The sequence below is a fragment of the Oryctolagus cuniculus genome, chromosome 5 (assembly GCF_964237555.1).
Source record: "Oryctolagus cuniculus chromosome 5, mOryCun1.1, whole genome shotgun sequence".
NCBI lineage: Eukaryota > Metazoa > Chordata > Mammalia > Lagomorpha > Leporidae > Oryctolagus > Oryctolagus cuniculus.
The window spans coordinates 10,814,216-10,839,531 of NC_091436.1; the positions used below are offsets into that span (position 1 = coordinate 10,814,216).

The following is a 25,316-nucleotide window of genomic DNA, read 5'->3' on the forward strand; positions in this document are numbered from 1 at the left end:
GATCCACTCAAAATGTACTGCTGTGGAGAAGCAGGAAGAACTGGATCAAGAAAAGGCAGGCCGGCGCCGTGGCTCACTAGGCTAATCCTCCACCTAGCGGCGCTGGCACACCGGGTTCTAGTCCCGGTCGGGGTGCCGGATTCTGTCCCGGTTGCCCCTCTTCCAGGCCAGCTCTCTGCTGTGGCCAGGGAGTGCAGTGGAGGATGGCCCAAGTGCTTGGGCCCTGCACCCCATGGGAGACCAGGATAAGCGCTTGGCTCCTGCCTTCGGATCGGCGCAATGTGCCGGCAGCTGCGGCGGCCATTGGAGGGTGAACCAATGGCAAAGGAAGACCTCTCTCTCTCTCTCTCACTGTCCACTCTGCCTGTAAAAAAAAAATAAAGAAAATAAAATAAAGAAAAGGCAAACCGGCTTGGAGCGGGGGAACGGGGTTAAGACATCCTTGTCCCACATCACAGTACCCAGGGTTCAACGCCTGACTCTACTCCAGACTCCAGCTTCCAACTAACACCCCTAACAGGCAGTGCTGACGGCTCAAGTAATTGAGTTCCTGCCACTCACAAAGGAGACCTAGATGGAGTTTCAAATTCCCAGCTCTGGGCATTGCAGGCATTTCTAGGTGTGAATCAGTGGATGGGAGCATGCACAATTCTCTCTCTCACAAATAAAAAAAAAAATTTTTAAAGGAAAAATAGAGGGGCTCACTCACATTGTGGCATAATGGGTCAAGCCACCACCTGTGACACCAGCATCCCATACAGACACCAGTTTGAGTCCCGACTTGTCTACTTCTGATCCAACTCCCTGCTAATGCTTCTGGGAAAGCAGCAGAAGATGGCCCAAAAATTTGGGCCCCTGTATCCAGGTGAGAGATCTGGGTGAAGCTTCTGGCTTCTGGTTTTGGCCTGACCCAGCCCAGGCCATTGAAGCCATTTAGGGAGTGAACTAGCGGATGGAAGATCTCTCTGTGTCTCTCTTTCTCTTTTTCTAACTCTGCCTTTTAAATAAATAAAGGTTTTGGGGCCAGTGCTGTGGCGTAGCAGGTAAAGCCGCCACCTGCAGTGCTGGAATCCCATATGGGCACTAGTTCAAGTCCCAGCTGCTCCACTTCCTATCCAGCTCTCTGCTAATGGCCTGGGAAAGCAGTAGAAGATGGCCCAAGCCTTTGGGCCCCTGCACTAGCATGGGAGACGCGGAAGAAGCTCCTGGCTCCTGGCTTCGAATCTTGCGGCTCCGGCAGTTGTGGCCAACTGGGGAGTGAACCAGTGGATGGAAGACCTCTCTCTCTCTCTGCCTCTCTTTCTCTCTCTGTGTAACTCTGACTTTCCAGTAAAATAAATAAATCTTAAAAAAATAAATAAATAAAACCTTTTTAAAAAAAGAAAAATATAAAATAAGAACAAGAAAGAACATGCAACGTAAGTAAAAACAGAGCATTCACTTGAACAGAAAGGCACTGGGGAATCATAAATAATGCAAAAACAAAAGCTAACTTAAATTTGGGTAAATATCAGACAGACAGGACCGTAACGATGACGAGGAAAGACTGGCAGACACAGCTCAAGAACAAGACTGGATCCCAAGCAAAGGAAAGATCTCCATTCCCTCTTGAAAAGGCAAGCAGCATTCCCAAGACCCGCCACTGTTCCATACGTGAAACTTACAGCCACACACGCATCTCTATGACGTCACTTTACAAATGTGGAATGCACTCCACAAATAGAATGTTGGCTCCTAAACCCTCACTGAAAAGCCTCAATAAATGTATAAGATCAAATACAAAAACTTCAAGGATTTAGAGCCAGTTGAATAAAAAAGGAAGCACAGCTGCTTGGAGGCTGTCCGACCAATTTCCTACATTCCTTACACACACCTACGGTGACACCTGCTCCTCCTCAGTCACACCCGCGTCAGAAATCACAGCTACGTGCAAAGGTATGAAAGCACTGTCAGAGGCAGTGTGGTAGGGTTATGCGTTTTCTCTACTTTTCATACTTGTAGTTATATTCAAACTACTTTGAATGTAACTCCTAATACTGTGCTTGTACACACAAAACAGACTCATCAACACACATGCACACATGTATCAACACACCCCTTCACTTAGGAGATGTTAGACACTTAGGAACACAAACATCATCTTTTTCTTAGACCTGGCTGCAAAAGCACAGCCAATTCACAATCTTTCTGTTTAAAGGCGCTCCCCCCACGCTGTATGGAACAGTATCCCGACTATTTGGCCTATATTTGACATTAAAAGCCCCAGTGGCCTACAAGAATGGTAGCCTTTCAGTTGCTGTGTCTTAAGAAATCCTAACGTAAGAATATAAATAGAAACTTCCAAGTTTAAAGTGAATAAGTAGCCAAAAATATGAGTGCTCCCTATTAAATTTCTAGCCATTCCTTAAATTAACCCTTGACATTTGTAAGTAAAAAACCTATGATTTAACTACTTCATTACCTTTCAATCCAAGCATTATTATTCAAGCTCCAAAACCCCAAAAAGCAGCGTATTATTCTAATCGGAATGACAGAAGGGTATGAACATAGGAAACTGACACACTTAATACCTATCCAAGCTTCCAGAGACACCAAAAATGTCTTTTTGCTTCATCTAACAGGGATGTGAAGCGAACCACTGGGAAGCAGAAAGCGTAGCTCCAATCTGCAGCCTCCAACGCTTCCTAACTGCTCTTCTCAGCAACACTGAGATCCAGCAGTCTCAGAGGGCTGTGACCTTTCTGATGTGGACAGAGGTCTCCGAGTGAAGACCAGCTGTGTGAAATCAGGCGGGAAGAGGGGAGGAAGGGGCATCCACGCACTGACCTGCCGGCTCACACCTTCCCGGCACAGCCTGGCCAGTTCCGTGCTCACTGCTGCAGTAACTCTGTCTCCCCATCCTTTTGACAATTTGTTTCACGCCTCATTTGCTATGAAGAGTTAAAGCATTTTAGTCAATCTTGAGAAAGCAATTTGATGCTTTTCCACAGAAAATGCATAAACTATTCCAACTACCAGACCGCTGGTTAAAGTTCAACTGCCACACAGACAGAAATCAAGTAGTGTCCTTCAGACGCTGTAGAAGAAAAAATCACTAACCCGTCTTACGGGCATTTTCAGCGAGTAGTAAACAAAACCAAGTGAATACCTTCCCATAGGCTGGTTCCAACCAGCAGCAGGCTTTTAGCTCCTCTTAAGCAGGTGGGAAGGAGGCATTTGCCTAAAGTTAAGACGTCCACATCCTGCATCAGTGCTTGGGTCCACCTCCCAGCTCTGGACTCTGACTTCTGCCAGAGCAGACACCAGGAGGCAGCACTGGAGGCCTCTGAGTGAGTGGGCTCCTGCCCTCATGGGAGATGGACTGAGCTCCTGGCTCTGGCCCCCGCCCAGCCACAGCCACTGTGGGCATCTGAATAGTGAAACAGTGAATGGAAATTCTGTATCATTTTTTCTTTATTTCTCTCTCTCCCCCCCCACCACCTACAGATAATTTTTCTGGAACACAGACAACACAGACACCCTGACTCCTACCACGTTAGACAAATGGCACAACCTGGACAGAAGGCTTCAAACCAGAGAAAGAAGTACTTTCTTACAATACTGTGTTACTGCTTTTTCAATTATTTTTTAACTTCAGATGTTTAGATTTTTGATGACATTAAAGATAATTTCAGAATGGTGATTCAAGGCCATCCTTGAATCATCCATACAACCATCCACAATTCCAGTAGCTCACATGTGCCCTTACTAAGAGCAATGCATAGTGTTACTGCATTTAAACTAATTAACAACCAAGTCTACAGTACAGCTCCACAGACCCTGCAACAACGGGTGGGTTCTGGGTCTGTGCTGCACTCTCTACTACTGAGCACTTACAATGTGGTCAGAGCAACTGCAGAACTGAACTTTTAATTTTATTTTGTTTTAACTCAAATAGCCATGTGTGTATAGTGGCCAAAATACTAGGTAACTCCACAGTGTACTTTTAACACTTTTTTTTTTTTTTTTTTGACAGGAAGAATGGACAGAGAGACAGAAAGGTCTTCCTTCCGTTGGTTCACCCCCCTGCACCCCCAAATGGCCTCTACAGCTGGTGCACTGCAGCCAGCGCACCGCGCTGATCCCAAGGCAGAAGCAGGTGCTTCCTCCTGGTCTCCCATGGGGTGCAGGGCCCAAGCACTTGGGCCATCCTCCACTGCACTCCCGGGCCACAGCAGAGAGCTGGCCTGGAAGAGAAGCAACCGGGACAGAATCCAGCGCCCCCACCGGGACTAGAACCTGGGATGCCGGGGCCGCAGGCGGAGGATTAGCCTAGTGAGCCGTGGCGCCAGCCTTAACACTTCTTTTAAGATTTATTTATTTATTTGAAAGGCAGAGTTACAGAGAGAGAGAGAGAGAGATCTTCCATATGCTGATTCACTCAGCCGGAGCTGAGCCAATCAAAAGCCAGGAACACACAGCGAGAAAGAGATCTTCCATCCGCTGGTTCACTCTCCAAATGGCTGGGGCTGGGCCAGGCCAAAGCCAGGAGCCTGCAGCTCCATCTCGATCTCCCATGTGGGTACAGGAGCCCAAGTACATGAGCCATCTTCCACTGCTTTCCCAGGCACATGATCAAGGAACTGGATGGGAAGTGGAACAGCCGGGACTTGAACCAGTGCCCTTGTGGGATGCCAGAAGCACAGGTGGCAGTTTTACCCACTGCACCACAGCACTGGCCCCTTTAATACTTTTCTTGGTGAGATTTTGCTAGATTCTTCGATCATATTATGCATGTCTTGATTCTTTGTTCTTAGGAAGGGGAACAGCAATAAAAACTAAACCAAGCGTGGCCAGCGCCAATAGGCTAATCCTCCACCTAGCGGCGCCGGCACACTGGGTTCTAGTCCCAGTCGGGGCACCAGATTCTGTCCCGGTTGCCCCTCTTCCAGGCCAGCTCTCTGTTGTGGCCCGGGAGTGCAGTGGAGGATGGCCCAAGTGCTTGGGCCCTGCACCCCATGGGAGACCAGGAGGAAGCACCTGCTTCTGCCTTGGGATCAGCGCGGTACGCCGGCCGCAGCGCGCCGGCTGTGGCGGCCATTGGAGTGTGAACCAACGGCAAAAGGAAGACCTTTCTTCTCTGTCTCTCTCTCACTGTCCAATCTGCCTGTCAAAAAAAAAAAAAAAAAAAAAAAAAAAAAAAAAAAAACTAAGCCAATCGTAAGGATCACCTTTAGAGGCGGAGGCTGTGGTGCAGGGAGGTTAACCGGCCTCCCAGATGGGAGTGGTGTCAGTTCAAGTCCTGGATATTCTGCTTCTGATCCAGCTTCCAGTTAATGCACCTGGCAGGCAGAAGATGATGGCTCAAGCACTTGGGTTCCTGCCACTCACGCAGGAGAACCAGAGGGAGTTCTTGGTGCGTTAGCACCTAGGAAAGAAGCAGAGGATGGCCCAAATCCTTGGGTCCTTGCACCCACATACGAGAGCCAGATGAAGCTCTTGGCTCCTGGCTTTGGCCTGGCCCAGTACTGGAGAGACTGCCAAGTGAACCAGTAGATGGAGGATCTCTTTCTCTCTCTGTCACTCTCCCTCCCTCCCTCCCTCCCCCCCCCGTAACTCTTTCTTTCAAATAAATAAAATCTTGAATGAATGAATGAATGAATGAAAGAGAGAGAGAGAAAGGGAGAGAGGGAGGGAGGGAGGAAGTAAGGGAGGGAGGGAGGAAGGAAGGAAACGACTCTCTTATTTACACCTGTTGGCTGGGAGTTTTAGGACTGCACAGATTCTTTGGTGATTCTGTTTTGTGTTACCTCTGTAACCTTGATAGGAAAGAGGTCTTTCTTCACCAACTTTTCCAGTATTCTCATAGACTACCACATGATGTGAATGCAAGCAAGCAAGGAAAAAAAAAACTATGACAATTCCACAAAGACAACTTACCCAGCTCTGCTCATTGCAATCACTCCTAAAGAAATAAACGCAGCCCAACACTGGAAACAGCAGGCATCCAAATGCCTAGTTTCACACTGTGCCTAGGCCCCTTCCAAGACAGGCGCCTTAGGCCTGTATACGCCTCTAGGTGCACATTTAGAAACCCAGTGCAGTAACAGGACGGGCCTCTTGGAAGACGCACGTGTAGTTCCTAGCACAGCGCTTGACATCTAGTATTTGTTCAACACATTACCTTATATTATTAATTATTCAATACTTAATATCTCAGTACTACAGCAAACAATGATTTCCCTTTGAGGTTCCAGGTAGCAGGAGGACTTTAACCTATAATCTAATAATAATTGAAAGGGGACATATATGTGGGCTGTAATTTACAGAATGGCTTTATTATAAATACAGGGTAGAAAATACATACCTATGTTACAAAAAATTCTAACATCAAGGAATAACTATAACCTATACATGCAGAGAAAACTCTTTTCAGAATTGCCAAGATATTTGATGTCCAATCCTGAATGACAGCATTCAAACAAAAAGTTTCAGACAGTAATGAGAAAACACCAATAACAACTTTTATTCCACTGACAACTGCCTTAACCCGGGAATACTACCACAGAAGAAGTAACAACCAAAGTTCATTTTCTAAATGCTAAGTTTCTACAAACTTTCACGCTGCTAAGTCTTCCCCAGACTGGCGCTGATGCACTACTCCAAAGGGACACTCCAAAAAATAAATTAAAAATAAATTAAAAATTAAGAAAAGCTAAACAACAACAAAAAAATAAATAAAAATAAAAACAAAGAGACACTCCAGGGACCAGCACTGTGGCATAGTACGTTAAGCTTCCACCTGTAGCATCAGCATCCTGTATGGGTGTCAGTTCCAGTCTCGGCTGCTCTACTTGCAATCCAGCTTTTTGTTATGGCCTGAGAAAGCAGTGGGAGATAGTTAAGTGCCTGGGCCCCTGTACCCATGTGGGAGACCCCAATGAAGCTCCTGGCTCCTAGATGCAGACTGGCCTAACTCCAGCCATTGCAGCCATTTGGGGATTGAACCAACACATGGAAGATCTCTTTCTCTTTCTGTCTCTCCCTGTCTCTCCTCTGCCTTTCAAATAAATCTTTTTTTTAAGTGACAGTTCAATTTAATAAAGCAATCAAGAGCACCCAAAACACTGCATCATGACACCGTTCTTCTGGAAAATCAGTCTCCAAATCAGGTGAAGTATCTTCGACCTGAAGGCAGAAAGGCAGCACAGTATGTGCTTTAGGGTTAAGTGACTCAGCTGGCCTCCTGGTGCCCCAACCTGATGGCGCAAAGCACATGTGCCTTTGGCCCACATTTCCTTAAACTCTATAAAAGGGGACCACAAAATCTGTCACCTCAGAGTGTTGCAAGGATCAAGAAAGAGAACTCAGGGGCAGTATCACACAGCAGGAAAGCCCACACTTGGGATGCCGACTCCCCATACTGGAGTGCCTGGGTTTGAGTCCCTGCTCAGCTTCTGATTCAGCTTCCTGCTAATGCACACCCTGGGAAGTAACAGAGAATGAATGGCTCTAGTGCCTGGGTCCCTGCCTCCAACATGGGAGACCTGGATGTTGTTCTGGGCTCCTGGCTTCAGCAGACATTTCGGGAGTGACCCAGCAGATGGGAACATCTCAATCTCTCTCTCTCTGTCTCGTATTACCGGCACACAGAGTCCCACCATGTGCCAGACTCAACCCCAGGCACGGGGGACCCAGAGCAGACAGCCTCCTCCCATCCCCACCTGAGCAGCCCTTGTCGGTTGGAGAACAGGGTTGCCGGGCATTTTAGGGGCTGTGACAGGCACAGCCTAGATTCAAAGAGAGCCAACAGTAAGCCCAAGTTCTTTACTCTTCCCTTCCAATTACATAAAAAGTTTTTAAAAACAAACCAGAAACCCTCTCCTGAAGCCTCTTTCTCACTTCCTATTCACCCCTTCCACCATTTGCCACCATCCTGATGCCTCTTCCAAGCTGGTCAACGACCAGATGGCCAGAGTGTCAGCCTCCCCTCACTGGACCTTACTTTTATTAAAAAAAAAAAAAAAAAAAAAAAAAAAAAAAAAAAAAGATGTATTTTATTTATTTGAAAGAGTTTCAGAGAAAGGCAGAGACAGAGAGAGAGGTCTTCCATCCACTGGTTCACTCCCCAGATGGCCGCAACAGCTGGAACTGCACTGATCCAAAGCCAAGAGTCAGGAGCTTCCTCCAGGTCTCCCTGGCGGGTGCAGGGGCCCAAGGACTTGGGCCATCTTCTACTGCTTTCCCAGGCCACAGCAGAGAGCTGGATTGGAAGTGGAGCAGCCGGGACTAGAACTGGCATCCATACAGGATGCCAGCGCTTCAGGCCAGGGCTTTAACCCGCTGCGCCACAGCACCGGCCCCTCACCTGACCTTCTGGTGCTCACCTGGGCTGTGCCAGTCTTCCCTCCAGGAACCTCCACCAGTCCATGTTTCTGTGGTCTCACCCAGGTCTTCATCTCCCATTCATTCATCCCTTAAATGCTAGTGTCCCTAAAGCCCCTCAGCACCCTCCCCTCTACGCACACACTCCCAAATGGCAATCTCATGAACCCCACTCTCAGCTGGACATAACATACAGACCAGGCCCAGACCAAGCTCCTCTGCACCATACCCCAGTCTTCTTTCTCCTACGCCAGCACCCTGCGGAGTACCGGGAACAGATCTCAGACCCAGCGCATCCAAAACCACAGCCTGGTGCTAACCAAGATGATCCAAAAGCAGGAGTGCCTTCCAGCAGCTGGAATCCCATATGCTTTCCCTGCGGCATCAGAAGGGGAACGCCCCTTCCTCCCAACCTTGAGGAAGTGAGCGTGGGCTCAGGGTTCCCACGTGGCATCTGACAACTGTCTTGCAACAGGAAGTACACCTGAGGAGCTGTGGGACCACTGAGATAACTGTGACAGTTCCCTTACAACGGGGTTTTGTTACGCTCACACACAATGACCGGTGTTTGAAAACGTCCAGTTCCTTTTGGATTCCCCTGTGCTGCTGTCTGCTCCTGCAACAAAGGGCACGTCTCTGGGCGGACGGTTAGTTCTGCTACCCCCAGGAGAAACCAGTAGTGATATACCATCATACACAATCACGCAGAATGAAATACTGTCACAAAACAGGAACCAAAAGACAGGAACTTCTTCAATTAACTCTAAGCTGAAAACAGCATGAGTATGTCATTTGGAAATAAGATCAGCAGCAAAAGGAGGAACAAGCAGGAGGTAAGGAAAACAGGAGTAGAAGACCCAGAAAGCAGACACAACGCTGGGATCTGTGACGCTGCTCCGCACTCCTGCAGTGCTGGTTAAGTGGAACTCAACCCACATCACTTGTTTAAGACAAAGGTACGCACCAACTGATTTTCCTGAAAGCTGTGAGACTTGGTGTTGTCAACAGTTCTAGAAAGGACACACAAAGGGGACACCAAGGGAAACTCTTCCCAGTACTGCCCGGTACTCTTTTGACACAACAAGGCCAAGAAGAACAGGAAGGCTCTCTGCAGCCGTTCCGACACCACTGAGCGCTTTCGAGTCCCCCAGCCCCATGGACTCTGGCTCTGCCACGGCCACGTGACAACAGCAAAGACAGAAACCATCAGGACTGTGTGTCACAGGATAACCTCGCCCAAAAACTGAAGGCATGTTTCTGCCTTGTGTTTGTTACTCCACTACTCAGTACCCTCTCCTTCTTGAAATTAATTTCGGATTTGGTTGGCAACTTTTACCACCACATAGTTCACACTGGGCCCAGGATGAACTTACTCTCAAATCCCCTCTCTTCAGCCACCTACCTTCTCCCTCCTGGCCCCGACCACCTGCCTCCTTTCGCTTATTCTCTCTTCCCACTTCCTAAGACTCCCAGCACCTGGAGCTCCCGTGAGGCCCACTCTGTACTTGGCCTTGCTACTTCTCCAATCACAGAAGCACTCTCCTATCTTCTTGGAGCTGCCCTGCCTCCTCACCTCCACCCTTTCATTAATCTAATTTTTTGGCTGTGCTTATAGCTCCATTTTCTGAGTTGCAAATTAGGACACTGGCAGCACAGAGCGCAGTCGTCTAAGGGCCATCATCCCTCTGTCCTCACGTGCAAAGAAACGCAGGAAAGCCCTACATATCAGTCCTCACATGGAAAAGAATCAAGTCTCCCCTCGGCCGCCTTGCCTTCGTCTCCATCAAGCACACGGAGGTCCCATGCAGCGCACTGTAAAAGGCTGGGTATTTCCAAAGCCTCCCACAGCGCCTGTGGCGGATGCTCTGGCCCAGAATGTTCCATCCACCCTCATGCACCCAGGAAAAGCTCAGCTTGGAAAGCCACACGAAAGCACTCATAAATTTCAGACTGACCCAGGCAGCCCTCCTCTCGCTAGCTGGAGTGCCACTTCAGACCTATTATTCTTACAGTGAGAACTTTCCTTCTGAATGCCCTGTCATATCAACCTAATCAGATATGACTGTTACTTACACTGAATTTTACTTTAGTTTCCAGTTGTTTATTATCAAGGCAAAGATAAACATTCTTTAAAACTAATTTTGCCTGATAAAAATTCCAAAAATCCACTGTTTTCTAACTACATTTATTAATCATATAAGCACAGAATTAAAAACTGTCACAGAAGCAAATCTGTAAAACACCAATCAGGAGGCCGGCGCTGTGGCACAGAGGGCTAAGCCACTATAGGTAGTGCTGGCATTCCACATGGGCACCGGTTCGTGTCTGACTGGCTCCTCTTCCAATCCAGCTCTCTGCTGACGGCCTGGGAAAGCAGTAGAAGACGCTCCTAGTGCTCCGGGCCCTGCACCCACGTAGAGACCTGGAAGAAACTCCTGGGTCCTGGCTTTGATCAGCCCAGCTTCATCCGTTGTGGCCATCTGGGGAATGAACCAGCAGATAGAAGACCTCTCCTTCCTCCTGTCTCTCTACCTCTGCCTCTGCCTCTACCTCAACCTCTCTGTAACTCAACCTTTTGAAATCGGAGAAGACCCCCTAAAATCTACACTGAAATGTGGCCCCTAAAAGTTCCCTCGAAACGCTATCCGGGGTGCCACATGTGCTACCGGAATTTGGGGTGCCTTACGATTTCACCACGGGCTTATTACTAAATCCCCGATATTAATAAGCCCAAGAAGGCTCTTGCCTAATATTTAGAGAAGAATTCTAAATACCGGCACAGATAAACGAGGCAGCATGGTACGTTTTAAGCTTTTATTTAGTGAGAAAGATGCATAGGAGAGTGAGAGCTTTATTTAAGAAAGAGAGGTGAATAGGGGTTCATACCGAGCACCAGGAACCAGCCCCGTGGAAGAGCATCTAGGCCTGTATCTGGGCCAGGAAGCCTAGAGCACAAGGCCCAAAGGCCATGCGCCCTGGAGGCGCCGCCGGGCTACAGCAAGCCCCCTCCTGACAAGAGGCCAGGGAAGAAGAGCCTGCCCGGCCACACTGTGTCCGGCTTTTAGCCCACTTCCAAAAGGGAGTGGTTAATTAACCTGATTGGCTGGTGGGCACCCAGGTGTGGCCAGGTAGGGGAATGAGGCCACACAGGGGCGTGGCAAAGGCATCAGTTAGGAGCATGAGGTCACACAGGGGCATGGTGAAGGCTTGGTCTTCCAGTTCACAAATCTAATCAATTTTAACCTGTATGCCTGCCTACTTCACTTTCAAATAAATAAATCTTAAAAAAAAAAAAAAATCAGTCTAGCCATTTACGGTTCAAAGACAAAGAAACATGCTGATCCTTCCAAGACACAGGTCACACATTCACCTCCCCAGTTCTGTAATGACATCTACTTTTTTTAAAAATATTTATTTATTTATTTATTTGAAAGTCAGAGTTACACAGAGAGAGGAAAGGCAAAGAGAGAGAGAGAGAGGTCTTCCATCCACTGGTTCACTCCCCAAATGACCGCAACGGCCGGAGCTGAGCTGCTCCGAAGCCAGGAACCAGGAGTTTTTCTGGGTCTCCCATGCGGGTGCAGGAGCCCAAGCATTTGGGTAATCTTCCACTGCCTTCCCACGCCATAGAAGAGAGCTGGATCGGGAGAGGAGCAGTCGGGACTCGAACCAGCACCCATATGGGATGCCGGCACTGCATACAGTGGCTTCACTCACTGCGCCACCATGCCAGCCCCATGACATCTACCTTTGAATAGCTCTTCTAAATGTGTTTAAGCTCATGATGGCTCACAATATTAGAAAGTATTTAATTCTCAAGTAGCATGAGAAAATAAAAATTCAAAAAAGACTTCAAAAATTTAAAGTGGAAAGGAAGTGGAAGAAACAGAGTGAAAGCTAATTAGAAATGCTCACAGTGACAACCTCCTCCTTGAAAAGCAGGCTTTTCCAGCACGTCTCCGTGCTTTTCAGACCCTGTGCACCTTCAGCGCTGGTCGGCAGCGGCGCTCTGGGCCGGGACCAGGTAGAAAGCCGGGCTGCCGGCACGCCGCTTCCCCGAGCTATCTGTCCACGTTCCATTTGAATCCAATTTCCTTGCATTACCTCTGCCCAGGTCAGGGATGAATGGCTGTCAAATTCCCAATGGAATAAAAAGAAAAACCCTTTCTTCCTGAGGCAGCAAGTTTCAATTCACAGAGCACATGGCTAATCTACATATGTGAAGGTCACGGCACTGCAGTCAAAGAGGTTAAGAATGGAAGAGCTCACGGAAGGGCTTGTCTTAAACATCCTGGCGTGAAGCCCAACAAGGAAGACTGTTGAAAAGCAATAGATAGCTTCTGGCAGCAGCAAGGGGAAAAATATTTTGATCATGTGACGCCGTACACACCACCTAGTTCATTTCATGTGTGGAACTTCGAGAGTCCCTAAAAAATCGCACACATGCAAATCAAATCCAGATTCCAGCTCTGCCAGTTTAGCCACGCCACTACACCTTCCTAGTCACAAAATACATTCACACTGGGTTTCTAGATGCACCAAGAATAAAACTTCAACACACTGACAACCAGTGGGCTCAAATATCTTAACAGCTGATTACAACTTCCTTGCGTTAGTTTTTCACTGAAGCATGAAACCACTTAGACCAGGAACGGGTATTTAAACTAAAAAAGCATACCCCCCTAAGTTGTCCAAATACAACTGTCTTAAATAAAATCCATCTCCATTTCCCTCCATTCTTCTCTCCTTCCTCACTAGTAGCAGCAAACGGAAAACTACAGGAACGCGATGCACATCTAGAAAGATAGCACACAACTGCTCTGCATCCCACCCTCACTAACTCATTACAGAAGAAACGCCAAGCGCTACTGCTTCAAACCGCTCACGGTTCTGACAAATTCCACAGCGGAGGAGGAGGGACGAAGTCTCGCCACACACAAAGGATGCCGGGTGAAAGGGGAGAGGGCCGGGCTTTCAGAGAGCAGGTCCCCGCCTGCTGTAGTAAATAGGGCAGCTTCCTGAATGTTTCCTCCATCAGCCAAGGAACTACACAGGAGCTGGCGGTAAGAGGGCTATTTTCAAAGCCAGCAAAAGCTTAACATTCAACCTACTTGATATGTGGAGAAAATAAATTAGAAGTAGAAGATCCATGTCATCAGCTGGAAGTTGTCTGCCTACCACCAGCTTCCCTCAGTTCAAAATTCAGACTGCTTGTAAGGCCAGCATTGTATTTCTAATTAACTGGAAGATAAAAATATCCTACACATGATCTTATTTAATTCATTTAATCACTGATAGCTACTTGGGAATTTAAAGACATTTCTCCTTAAGCAATGAACACATTGTTCAACAATTCACAAACACCTCTGAGTACCTATTAATCTGGTACAGCGCCAGGAAACCAAGATCACTCACCATTTGTTGATGGTGATAAAATTAAATTCTTCAAGTATCAATCTGAATTTATTTTTTCCTTGCCAGTTAAAAAAATATAGAACTATTTAAAAACCAGGCAAACTACCACGGGCATTTTATTTTAGAGCTGCTCAGTAACCTACTTTTCCAAAACACAGGGTAAACACACCTATCTGGCAAAAAATAAAAAATTTATATGGCTTGGACTGGAAGTAAGACACAAATATTAACATGTGTTCAGAAAGGAAAGACTAACAGGTTGTTAGCTAATAGAGAATCACATCTAACTCCTTTTATCTGTCCATGAAAAGGTACAAACCTTTACCACGCTATTAAAACACTACCTTCTGGGGCTGGCGCTGTGGCGTGGTGGGTGAGGCCACCACCAGCAGTCTGGCATCCCAAGTGGGCGCTAGTTCGAGCCCTGGCTGTTCCACTGCCGATCCAGCTCTCTGCTATGGCCTGGGAAAGCAGTGGAAGATGGCCTAAGCCTGGGCCCCTGCACCCACATGGGAGACCAGGAAGAAGCTCCTGGCTCCTGGCTTCAGATCAGCACAGCTCCAGCCATTGCAGCCATCTGGGGAGTGAACCAGTGGATGGAGGACCTCTCTCTTTCTTCTATCTGCCTCTCCTTCTCTCTGTGTAATTCTGACTTTCAAATAAATAATAAATATTTAAAAACAAAAACAAAACACCACCTTCATTGCTGGGCAGTAAGTCAGGACCTTATAAAGTCTAATCCTCACCAAAATTAAAAAAAAAAAAAAAAAGGCATTCTTTCCCATTCCTTCAGGGTGGACAGCACTGTAAACCAGAGAGGTAAAGTAACTTACTGAGGCTAAACAGCTGACAAAAGGTCCAAGGTTCTCTAACCTGTCCACTTTGGTTCTTGTCCTTGCCCCTGCTTCTACCCCTCTCCCCCTCCTCTGCCCGTGTCTTTACCAGGTTCACTATGCCTGGCAAGTCTTGACTTACCAGATTCTATTCCTAACACCAGCCCTGACCTCTTCTGTGCCCCTCCAACAACAAAACTTCTCCCATCCGAGGGCAGGTGTGTGGAACGGCCGTTAAGATACTGGTTAGGAAAACAGTGAGCACATGGGAGGGACTGGGTTCAATGCCTGCCTCTGGCTCCTGATTCCAGCGTCCTACTAATGGGGACCCTGGGAAGGCAGTGGTGATAATTCGAGTAACTGGGCTCCTGCCATCCACGAGGGGGCCCTGGATTGAGTTCCCAGCTCTGAGCTTCAGTCTGGCCCAGCCTGGGCCTTCATGGGTATTTGAGAAGTGAACAAGGATGGTGCTGTAAGTTAAAACCATGGCCTGCAGCACTGGCTGCCCATATGGGCATGGGTTCAAGTTCCAGCTGCTCCGCTTCTGATTCAGCTCCCTCTGCTGTGTCTAGGAAAGCAGTGGAAGACGGCCCAAGTGCTTGGGTCCCTGCACCCACATGGGAGACCCATACGAAGCTCCTGGCTCCCAGCTTCTGCGTGGCTCAGTCCTAGCTGTTGCAGCTATTTGGGGAATGAACCAGCAAATGGAAGCTCTCTTTGTCTTTCTTCCCTCCCCCCGCCCTAACTCTACCTTTCAAATAAATAAATAAATCTTTTAAAAATAAAAATAAAGGGGACCGGTGCTGTGGCACAGTGGGCTAAGCCTCCACCTGTGGTGCCGGCCTCCTATATGGGTGCCGGTTTGAGTCGTGACTGCTCCTCTTCTGCTCCAGTTCTCTGCTATGTCCTGGGAAAGCAGTAGAAGATGGCCCAAGTACTTGGGCCCTTGCACCTGCGTGGGAAACCCAAAGCAAACTCCTGGCTTCTGGCTTCGGATCAGCCCAGCTCTGGCAATTGCGGCCATTTGGGGAGTGAACAAGAGGATGGAAGACCTTTTTCTCTGCCTTTCCCTCTCTCTGTGTGGCTCTCTCAAATAAATTTAAAAAAAAATTTTAAATAAATAAAAATAAAAAGACGTGAACCAGTGAAGGGGGGCTCACTAGTACTCACTCGCTCACGTTCTCTCTGCCTCTCAAATAAGTAAATGAAAATTTAAAAAAAAAAATTCTCTCACCCAAGCCGCTTATACTGAATTACATAGTCTATTATGTTTACTTGTCCTTAAGCAATTCACTGTCCACTCACTGAGGTCCAGGTCCTAGTTCCCAACGGATCCATCATCCAACACAGTGCCAGGCATACAGCACATGCCTAACACCCATGTTCTTGCTACCATGACATAAATCTGCAATCCCAAAGCCCTAACATACAGAAGACTGTCAAATGAGGTAAAGTCCAATGACCTGAATATTAAAGCCTTCATGATAATGATACCATGAAGCCATTTCTTTAGCAGAAAAATCATCATATGAATGGCATCCAAAACAAATTAAGCTCACTTTCTCATCAATGTCATAGAACCAAGGGACAGTCTCCAAGTCCTGTACACCACTCTTCCACCCACAACATGAACACAGACTGAGCAGATTTCTTGAGCCTGATATTGTAGATGAGTAATACACCCAATGAGAAATGTTTACTTCCGATTTCTTATCAACTACTCAAATATTTTGAGGCATACAGTCCTCTTGCATAAGAACTACAGACAGCTAACGTAGCCATTCACTTTAATTTTTACTTTGTGAAACACCAGGAGTTTATAATTCACCAGGGAAAATTGTGGATCATGTTATATTTACCCTGTATCTTAAGCAACAAGTGGTACAAAGTATTGGTTCATAATAGAAATTAAATGTTGTCCCTGATGGTTTTAATCTCAGTATAAAATAAAATTGTTCTGGAGCAAGTATTTGGTCTAGTGGCTAAGACACCACTGGAGACACCCACATCCCGTAACAGGAGGTCTAGGTTCAAATCTTGGCTCTGCTAAGTCCAGCTTCCTACTAATGTGCACCCTGGGAGGCAGCAGGAGATGGCTCACAGATTGAGCTCCTGATTCCAGGCTTCAGCCTGGCACAGTCCCAACTGTCGAAGGCACGTAGGGAATGAACAGGGGATGGGGGAGCGCACGCTTGCTCTCTCTCTCTCTCTTTCTCAAAAAAAGTTTTTGTCTCCACGCCTGAGTTACTCTCAGATTTGATATTCCCTGTTTTGACTACCTGAGCAGTCCTTGCCTCCATGTGTATAAATCGTAATTTTGTAAGGACCAGATCTGAGTTGTATATTCAGTGAAGGTAAAGCAGAAACAGCAAGCCACTTAGCAACAAGTAACCAAGGTCCAGCACCCACCAGCTCCAACAGCCCAGTTTTAAATTTCTGAAACGTTGGGGCCACGCTGTGGCACAGCAGGTTAAAGCCCTGGCCTGAAGCACCGGTATCCCATACGGTGCCAGTTCTAGTCCCGGCTGCTCCTCTCCCGATCCAGCTCTCTGCTATGGCCTGGGAAAGCAGTAGAAGATGGCCCAAGTCCTTGGGCCCCTGCACCCACGTAGGAGACCCAGAAGAAGCTCCTGGCTCCTGGCTTCAGATCGGCGCAGCTCCGGCTGTTGTGGCCATCTGGGGAGTGAACCAGCGGATGGAAGACCTCTCTCTGTCTCTATCTCTCTGTGTAACTCTGTCATTCAAATAAAATAAAAATTAATCTTTAAAATAAATAAATAAATAAAATTTCCAAAATGTCATATCTTTGCAAAAAGTGGTTCCTCTAATATGTCGGTCATTTTTACAGGCCATAAAAGTGGAAGCGTCTAAGAGGCATAAGAAAGGAGTGATTCTTGGCCAGAAAACAGAATCTGCTATTGACTGGGTAGAGAGAGGTGACATCAGCCCCCCTCCCGCCCCCGCAGGCTCCATCAGTGAAGCAAAATCATTTCACAGAACTATTAAGCAAGAGTTCAATCAGTGTGAGGAAAATTATGGTGGAATGCACACAATGTGTGTACTTGCACAGGTCTGCTGGCATTCACGGAACACGCCTGGAATGCAGCGAGTTTCATAAGCTGTTCAGTGGTGCACAGCTGATTAGGCACTATCTGTTTGTTTAAAAATTCAGAGTAGCACAAAATTTTGAAGCCGGGACACTCTGGGCTTCCCCTGATTGATGGAAACAAGGGTCTGTCCCGAACCATGCCCGGGAGAATGAGAAACCAAGCCCCACAGTGGGAAGGCAGGTGGGTCAACAGATGTGCCGTGGACGGAGCCCCCAGACTTATGCCAATGACCTCAGCAGAGGTTTTCAACCAACGTGACAATTAAGGAAAATGAGCGCAAAAGACGAGAGATGGGCCCCCACCTGAGCAAGTGCAGGCCTCGGCCAACGCCCGGACTCCCTCCCACATCCTCCAGATCACAGAGCTGGCCCAGCGCACAGCAAACCCTAGCAGTGTGCTACACATCTATTTCCAAGGTCATCTATTACTCACTGGGGAAAGCAAAATTACTACAAAAATCGCAATCTGGAAAGGAAAACATAAAGAACAGTAAAACGGGTTTATAGGTTAACACATGGCCACCGAGTCTTAAAATTCGGTTCTTAAAAATCTCGAAAACTAGGTGCCAAATTTTACATGAGTTTTAGAATTACCGATCATTTCTAACTCGGGCTGGGAAGCACGGTGAGTGGCTGACCGTCTGCGCTGCCCACAGCAGAAGCAGCCGAAGGGAATGCTGAGCGCTCTGGAGCTGCCTCCACTCGTCGCGGTGCCTCGCTCTCAGAAAGGTTTATTTCAGGACCCGCAGCAGTAGCTGGATTTACTCGTCAGCCAGCATACATTATCTAAACAGTTACCAAAAATACCGCAGCAATCTAAGTCTCTCCCTAAATGTGAGCAGACTGTTTTAACTTTTTCCAAGAGTCTAGGTAATGTAGAAAACTGAGAAAAAGAAAAGGGACCATTCTGTATCAATTTCAAAGTGATCATATCCTGCTTCTTTTAGTTACTACTCTGTAGTGAATCTATATTTTGCTCTGGCACAACCAATAGCCGATCGGTAGAAATGGCAAAGAGTCACTAGATCACACCAACTAAATCACAACAACCTACAATCACTTGTTTCACCAAAATCCATTCCCCTATCCCAAAAAGGCAAGCCAACAAACTGCAGACCCACAGGTTGCTATCCGCACTTTATTTCAGCAATCCAGGTCCCAGGTCATGATGCCAAAGACACCACCATCCACGTGCAGTGGCCGCGTTATCCGCACGCAGAGCAACAAACCAAGGACCCCAGCTAGCACCTGTGTCTACACAGGGCTGATTAAGAAAGAGTACACTCAGGAGTAAACCAGTGGAGGGACGCTTTCCCCCTTTCTAACTTTGACTTTCAAATAAAAAAAAAAAATCTTTAAAAACCAAAAAGAAAATGCACACTCAATAAATATTTGCCAACTGTCTGCAGCTGATGTTCAGCTCACACACACCTCAAGGCATACACAAATGCTAAGTGTTTACAACAGTAAAGAAGTAATTGTTGCTTCCAGTACAAGTCTCAAATACCAGTTCATTTCCTCGATGCCCTCCGCAGAAGGTGGTGTTAAAAGCAAGAACTGATTCTACAAAGATGCGAGTATCAGCATCAGTAGCAGTTACAATACAATTCTAGTACTTCACAGAGAAAAAGCCGGTTCAAAAGACCAACCAGAATCAAGAGGCATCTCTTTTACAACTGCCTCTAAAATTTAATTAAAACACAATCATCTTAATTTAGTAGTTTTTCCACATAAGAATTTCTGCAATTTTGAAACCTAAAATGCAAGGGGAAAGCAAGGATTTTGGAGTAGAGAATAGCAAGAAAAGGGACACAGCGTCTCCTGGGCTGGCCGTTTGCTCTGGGCTGGGGGAGCAGGACACTCACAGCAAGAACAGAAAAAAAAAAAAATCACTTAAATGATTTTCACCAATAGCAGAAAAACAGAACAGTGGCTTTAAAAAAGCTAAAAATACAAAGGGTAAGAAAATATAAGAGAGACATGATCACAGCAACTGTTCCTTACCATACCCTAAAATGAGGATCTAACAGAGGCCCAGGTTTGTCTCAAAAAAATACCCCAAACCTTTTACACCTTAGAAAGGTTCCAAAAAGCTGCTTTTAAACTTTTAATGACATAACCCGGCAAAGAAGCAACTAACAAGTCTATAAGAATTACCCCAAAGTTAGAACTGGAAGAAGGACCAAAGTTATAAACAAGAACATTAGCATTCCAATGGCACATTGGAGGAGGAATTTACTAGTAAATTAGGAAGTGGAAGAGCTGGTAGTTACAAAGGCAAGAGATTACTTACAATACACACTGAAAGCTAGCAATTGGGAAGAAAAAAATTCTAATTCCATCTGGGAAGATGAAAAGGCCGTGGTGACGGCTGCACAGCAATGAGAACGCCCTAATGCCAATGGGCCAGATGCCTACGAATGGGGAGAACGGTAAACTCTACGTCGTGTATAAATCTGCTGTGAGAAAACAGGAACACATGCACACATACAATTTGTTAGTATCCGATTACCAAAAAAAAAAAAAAAAGTTACATTGGAGTCTAGGATTCATCAAACATGGCTTCCCTTCCAGAGGTACCTAATAAGGACAACTTCCGGTTCTCAAGGCTCACCTCTCACGGAGACCCAAACAAGATGGGAAGTGCACCCCACGGAGACAGTCCGCGGAGCCCCAATCTCCGTTAATTCAGAAGGACTGCCCTGCAGCGCCAGATCTGTCCCAGAGTCTGCTGCCATCTACCTGATGCTGATCACGGTACCCACTGGTAAACCAGATACCTCAACAATTTCAAGGCTTTAATCTCTTTCCTAGCAACACGTATCGTTCCAGAAACAAACTAATTTCATCATTAGTTCATCTGTCAAACTCAGTAGCCTTCTAATATTCTTGGCACTGATCCACACAGAAGTGGGTTTGAAAACTGCATACTGGATCCTATTCAAACAAGCAAATCTTAGGAAATAGTTTTTCTTAGAGCCACTACTAGTAAAAGACTTCAAAAATAAAACATATTTGGCAAAAAATCTACTGTGGAAACACATATTCTACTTTGATAAATTCACTCACTCAGAGTGAATTATTAGAAGAAAACCACAGCATATGGATTTCAAGAATTCCACCCATTCAGCTTTAAGCACACGAAAAACAAGAGCAGAATGAGGGACGCTCAGGTAGGCACCTAAGACAGTTCTTCTTTTCGTCACATCTCCAAGAAGAAAGGTCTCTACAGTAACCGGGTTCCCCTCAGAATTAAGGCCTCCACCCCCAGTGAAATCAGGAAGGACCACTCAGTCCCACGGAAGCAGCAGCGCTGGCCCAAGAGGCCCGCACTGCTGGGGGACGCAGCCCTGCCAGCTGCCCCACCCCCGTCCCCGGGAAGGAGGGAAGGAGGGCCGCAGGCATGCACACACAGCAAGTGTGCGGCGCCACTGCACACACCCACAGAGCGGGCGCAGCCTGCAGGACAGAGGCCTGTGGCCAGACACCCCCCCAAGCCCAGAGGCCGGCACGCAGGACGCAGCCCCTAGAAGACAAACAGCACTGGCAAACGTCAGGACATTTTATAACATCCGTTTTTGGAATCCAAATACTGCACACACGAAAAATAACTAATGGAACTGACTTTATTAATATTCATTCTCATTTTCCATAAATCTGTTGTTTTAAGTACCACACGACAGCCCTATCAAACACAAACATCAACCTCAAATTCACAAAACTACACAGAGGCCAAAATGAAAGTGACGCGAGGGACAGATCAGGGCCTCTCCCCTAGCCCGGCTCCCCGCTCGCAGCCCCGGAGCCGAGCGAGCCGCCTCTGCGCCCGGGCCGGGCCGGGAGAGCCGCCTCTGCGCCGGCTTCCGGCGCCAGCGCACCCCGGCCCTCCCGGCTCCCGGCCAGGCCGGGCACGCGGACGCCAGGCCGGGCCATCTTTCTCCGTGCCGGTGAGGCGGGGACCCATGCTGGAGGAGGCAAGTGCATCCCTACCACAGCAGAAATCGTCTTTTTACATAACCCTGCCCTGCATTACAGAGTCCACCGACAAGACACTGAACTGAAAACCCTCTCCCATTCGACTGCACCTGTCTTCGTTAAAAGGCGTCTATAGAAGGCTTTTCATGCCAGCATGAAGATGTGAGTCTCTTCAATCTCGCAAAGGAACACAACGATCTTGCGCTTAAGTACATTAATTTTAAGTATCCAAGTGTGATCTAGATTATTTCCTACCCAATGCACACTTCTGAAAGAATAAAAGAGAAAAATGGAAGCAGCAGAAAGACCCTTGCCAAAAATTCAAAAATTTATTCTTAAATAGAGATAAACAAAGCCAAAGAAAAAAGAAGGGTTAAGGTTTCTCATTTTAGACCCAAGGTAAGAACATGTTGTTCCCTAGAACATACCTGATTCAGGGCTAACAAAAACATAAATTTAAGTTATAGCTGTCTTAAAGAGTGGCTACCATTAAAAAAAAAAAGTCAAAATGAAGGAGCAAAAAAACCAGGATTCCCACTGAAAGTAATTATAAGCCAAACATAATTTCATTCCTGATAACTTAGAAAAACAGAAAACTGCAGAGAATTTTGTTATCTTTCCTTTTGTTCGTTCTTAAATGATAAGCCTTCCCCATGAATTACAGTGACCAAGTCCACCTCTTCTAAATGTACATAGCAGCCCTCTGCCTTGGCAAATACATACATGACGCGACACACATGTCCTGACAGTACTCGGAATATCAGCTAGCTCTGATGCACGGGGCTGGGAGAAGGGACTTAGCCTCTCCTGCAGGGCTGCTGCACACATGGGAAGGTGCTGGGGGCCAGTAGTCACTTCTCTCAGGATGGTAAGGAAGGCTTTTTGAAAATTACACTGCATTATATTCCATAAAACTAAAGTTAAAATAGCATTAATGGAACCCAAACGAAACGTGGGCATCATAAAACCCTGTGTATGTGAGCAGACCTCAGTACGCCTTTCGAGCCTGCTCTATCTGAATACTTAAAAAAATCCAGTAACCATCAGAACCCTAAAATGGCTTATTTCACTTTTTTAAAAGGCCTTCCCCCTACAATATATGTCTATGTTTTGTTCCCAATTACAAAAACATTTGCTGCCCAATATAAACCATTTCCTAAAATCAAAAATGAAACTAAATCTATTAAAAGCCAAAAAAGTCATAATTTAATGTGATTTAATAGTATTTTATGACCTATAGTCAAGCAGTAATTTAATATTTCAGACAAATGACTGTTTCTTAGTTTAATTACCATAACAAACACTAAATACTACTAGCCTTCAAAAATGAAGAGGGGAAAAAAGAAAGTATGAACACAACATATTCCACATGTTACAGAGAAAGATACCTACAAGCAATCTGTGAATCTAGGTCATATGTCAGTCATTTTTCCCCCTCAAAATAAAAAAAGCTATTCTCCAGGGTCACACTGAGGACATAATGGATTCACTCTCATTCCAAGAAAACAAAATACTTAAAATGACTGGCACCATCAAGAAGTGATACTGTGAAATAATATGAACCTACCTCTGCCTCTCATTTCATTTGTTTCTAGTTTGCAAAATGTGAATTTTAAACTGCCCCTTTAAAAGCAGGCTGACAACACAAATCTCTTTAAAATGGACTACAAGGGTTTACAGGAGTCTTCTTTATAACGTTTGTACTTTATGTGAACAAGAAACAAAAACTGAAATCACAAGTTTCCTATCAAGAACAGGAAAACATTCTCATTAAAAGTAAAACTCCATTAACTAAGGATCTGACGGCAGAGAACACCAATGTTTAGGTTAATATTTGCATGACTGTTAAATCCAGACCTTCATTCACTCTGACAAGTCTCTCCTCTAACAGATAATACTAAAATACACCTTCCAAAAAATTAAATGAACTAAATAAAAACATACATAACAGCCACTGTTACTCCCTTCTAACAGGTTAAAATTTTTAAAACTTGCATAGCATGAAGATGTCTATGAAAGAAAAATTATTTGCAACAAACACACTCAGCACAACTCGTTTGTAATCCAGTGTTCCTAACTCATTGTGTAAGCAGTTCAGATAAACCTTACGTTACCTGCTCTAACAAAACAATCAAGAGGAAAAAAAGATTCTGTGGCATTTCTGTATCCTCCAAGGAAGAAGAAAATATAAAATGATTTTAGTACTTCAAAGAAACACCCATTGTTTCCCGTTTAATTAACCGTTCTCTGCAAAAATTATGATATCGTTTCATCTTTTTAAATATGCCAGTTTTAACTAAAATTCTTCACTCACAAACATTTTAAAACAGCCAGAACGCAAAACACTAGAAATACATAGCCTTAATCCCACTGAAAGCCTGTCACCATAAGATTTGCTGGACATCAGAATCTTGAAATTTTTAATGTTATATTAAACATGTGCTACCACAAATCAAATGTTTTATAACTGAATTAATAAAGGGCATATATATATATATATACATATCCTTAGCAAACCCTGTAATTGGTAAAATTTGTGGCTGAATTATTTTTCACTGGCCCTATCGTCCACCTACAATTGTAGTCCATGATATATGTCGTGTCCATATTGCAAGATTGTCATCAAAGAGCTCAGTTTTGTGAATGCCCAAGACTGGACCACGGTGTGATGTTTTTCTGTGCCGAATCCTCTTACTAATAACCGTGATGCGCGACAAGTTTAAGCTTTAAATAATACGCAGGCTTACATCTGCTTGTAATAGAGTGCAGTTATTATTTGTGGCAAGAATTTTTGTGACTGTACTGCTCAGCACTTCTATTTACATCAGCAGTGCTAAATGCCCAATGGTGAGAGGGGAGCCAATCAGATGGCAGATTAGATGTCAACTCAGAGGCAGCTGTCTGGAGACTATTACAGCCAGTTTACCTCCACAATTCAAATTCCAAACCTTGCAAAGGAGATCAAGTCAGTCTTTAGGCTCAGCCTACCAGCAAGAAACAGCCAGCGCGCCGGACACTCCGGAACAGCGCCGGAGGACTTCGGTGACGGCAGGAGAAAGAAAACCCCAATAAACACGATCCGAAATGCCCCATTTGCACAGGCCTGCTCTCCTGCTGGATTTGCTGAGCAGCGTGTATGCCTAGCCCGCGAGCAAGAGAAGTTCAATGGGTCGGGAAACGTGTTCCTTGCACACAGCCTCGGCGCTGAAGGTGACTCCTTGCAGCCGGCCCGAAGCCCCATAATGGATTTCCCCGGCTATTCTCGGGAATGAATCGATAGATTTCAGATATTTTGCCTCCACGTCGTTGTAAATCGCGCCTTTCTATTTTTTTCTCCCCCCTCTCCCCGCCCCTGCTAGTAAACACTCAAACTCGATCCCCGCATCGAAGATCTCCGGGGGGCTCTATCCAACTAGGAAAAACCCCCTCGGCTGTCACCAGGCTAACCCGTGTTCCCCGCCTTGCCGCCCTGGAAGGACGAGGCTGAAGGTGGGAGAAAGTTCCTCATTCTTCTCCCAGCGAGGGCACACTGTGGGCGCTCCCCGGGCAGATCTGGTCAACACCCCCCCCCCATCCCCAGACCTCAGCGGCCCGGAGAGCCGATTCCGTCACAAAAGCCC

General features: G+C 46.2%; 1 protein-coding gene and 1 long non-coding RNA gene across 19 annotated transcripts in view; one reads left to right on the plus strand and one right to left on the minus strand.

Annotated features, from left to right (window-relative positions):
• LOC138849559 (uncharacterized) overlaps positions 1–17,369 on the plus strand; it is a 31,799-nt gene extending 14,430 nt beyond the window's left edge. The window contains exon 2 of the long non-coding RNA XR_011388444.1: positions 3,487–17,369. This is a non-coding gene — a long non-coding RNA (uncharacterized lncRNA). The remainder of the gene's footprint in view (positions 1–3,486) is intronic.
• The window catches only part of ARID1B (AT-rich interaction domain 1B), a 449,775-nt gene that overhangs the window by 421,618 nt on the left and 2,841 nt on the right, over positions 1–25,316 (minus strand). The window contains exon 1 of one of the 18 annotated variants that reach the window (XM_051855233.2): positions 25,144–25,228. The exons of the other annotated variants lie outside the window; for them this stretch is intronic. The gene's annotated coding sequence lies outside the window, so the exon portion shown is untranslated. Of the gene's footprint in view, positions 1–25,143; positions 25,229–25,316 lie in introns of those variants that run through there. 18 annotated transcript variants of the gene reach the window in all.